Source organism: Medicago sativa, chromosome 4 (genome assembly GCF_051527215.1).
Source record: "Medicago sativa cultivar Bolivia chromosome 4, Bolivia_mono, whole genome shotgun sequence".
Classification (NCBI taxonomy): Eukaryota; Viridiplantae; Streptophyta; class Magnoliopsida; order Fabales; family Fabaceae; genus Medicago; species Medicago sativa.
In genome coordinates this window covers 21,350,943-21,353,016 of record NC_140752.1, presented here as the reverse complement: position 1 = coordinate 21,353,016, position 2,074 = coordinate 21,350,943, and the positions used below count along the sequence as shown (strand labels likewise).

The following is a 2,074-nucleotide window of genomic DNA, read 5'->3' as shown; positions in this document are numbered from 1 at the left end:
ATTCCCCTTACCAGAAGCTTGGCACGGCCCGTGCCAACATGTGGCACGGCCGTGCCCGTCTCCAGGACCTGTTTTGCTGCTTTTCTTCGGGCCCAAGTTACCCTGTTGCAGCTTTACCGTTTTATCCTTTTAGTTGCTTAGTTTCTAAGTCGATTGTAAAGCTATAAATAGAGTAGCTCTCCACCATAAACAAATCATCTTTACTTTGTTTATTTCAATTGCTATTTCAATAAAGTCTTTATTTCGTTTTTACTTTCTTCTTTGCAATTTACTTTTATCGCATTTTTCTTCTTCCCCCATGTCTACGATGAACATGAGTGAGTAGACTTCTTTGTCTTGGGATCGTTGGACAAGTCTAATGACGTAATCCGGATCAAGCCAAGTCTTAAACCCTAATTAATTGTTACCCTAATTCCTAATCTAAATTCACCGTTTTAACATGAATTAATTATTATCAAACTGTGGAAGCGAACGCGGAGGGTTTGATAATGGTTAATTCATCATCACAGATATCAATTCATAAAGCGAACACGGAGCTTTGATATCCGAACAAGTGAATTTAGACAAGGTTTGCGAAACATGAGAATAGTCTAGCAAACCTTGGGACACATAAAGTTTCGATCTTCAAGGGTCCCAAAGGCAATCACCCATGAGAATAGGTGTGGTTGTTGGAGGGATACACTCACTGACTTCGAGAGGAGCTGTGATATGCTAAAGAGAAACTTGTCCTTAGTAATTAGGATTAACGTTTAATTATAAGTTTAAGGCTTGCTTGTGAAAAGATTCGTTATTACGATGAACCAATGATCCCAAGGCTTTTTAATATTATTGTTATTTACCTTCAAAAACTGCACTCTCCAACTTCTTATTTCTTCCTCTTCTAATCAATTTCTAAAAGCTAATTGGATTGACCAACTCCCTAGCGGAACGATAACTCTACTTACTACTATTACTTCGATAGGCCGTGCACTTGCGGTTTGGCCCTATCAAGTTTTTGGCGCCGTTGCCGGGGAGTTAACTAATTTAATTAGCTTTTACTTAGTGATTAGAATTCTCTCTTCTTCTCTCTCTTTTTCTTTTTTATTTTTAACTTTTTATTTTTCTGTCATTATTAACTTCTTGGGTCCTCAATTTTTTTTATGCGAAAAACTAGAAATCGAGTTGTAATAATCAACGAGATCGAAAGGTATTTGCATAGACGAAAGAGAGACACACAAAATAACACCGTCATGGCCAATCGCACTCTCAAAGAGTATGCAACGCCGTCTACGGCTGAGCCACAAGCTGTTATTGTGTACCCAACGGTTGAGGATGACAACTTTGAAATCAAGCCTGCCCTACTTAACTTGGTGCAGCAAAACCAATTCTCGGGATCCCCCACTGAGGATCCCAATCTTCACATCTCTGTTTTCCTACGAATTAGTGGAACCATGAAGGAGAACCAAGAAGCCGTAAGACTTCATCTCTTTCCCTTTTCCTTAAGGGATAGAGCTAGCGCTTGGTTCCATTCCCTCGAAGTCAGTTCCATTACTTCATGGGATCAGATGAGGCAAGCATTCCTTGCCCGTTTCTTTCCACCATCTAAAACCGCTAAACTTAGAGACCAAATCACGCGGTTCAACCAAAAAGATGGGGAATCTCTCTATGAGGCGTGGGAGCATTTCAAAGAAATGCTAAGACTTTGTCCCCACCATGGCCTAGAGAAGTGGCTTATAGTCCACACTTTTTATAATGGCTTGTCTTATACCACTAAGATGTCTGTTGATGCAGCTGCAGGTGGGGCACTTATGAACAAGAACTACACGGAAGCGTATGCCCTAATTGAAGACATGGCTCAGAATCATTACAAATGGACCGACGAGAGAGCCATCTCTAGTTCTTCACCCTCCAAAAAGGAGGCAGGTATACACGAAGTCTCTAACTATGATCACCTTGCTTCTAAAATTGATACACTAACTGAAAAACTTGAAAAATTCAATGTTAGTGCTATCAATTCTGCATCTACTCCTTCTTGTGAAATATGTGGTATAGCTGGTTATGCTGGTGTTGATTGCCAACTAGGTAGTGCTATTAA

General features: G+C 40.1%; 1 non-coding gene across 1 annotated transcript; it reads right to left on the bottom strand.

The window, feature by feature from the left end:
* Positions 1 to 1,592: 1,592 nt before the first annotated feature.
* On the bottom strand, positions 1,593 to 1,699 carry LOC146927106 (small nucleolar RNA R71). The gene has a single exon (XR_015009102.1). It is a non-coding gene; the product is annotated as a small nucleolar RNA R71 (small nucleolar RNA).
* Positions 1,700 to 2,074: the final 375 nt, after the last annotated feature.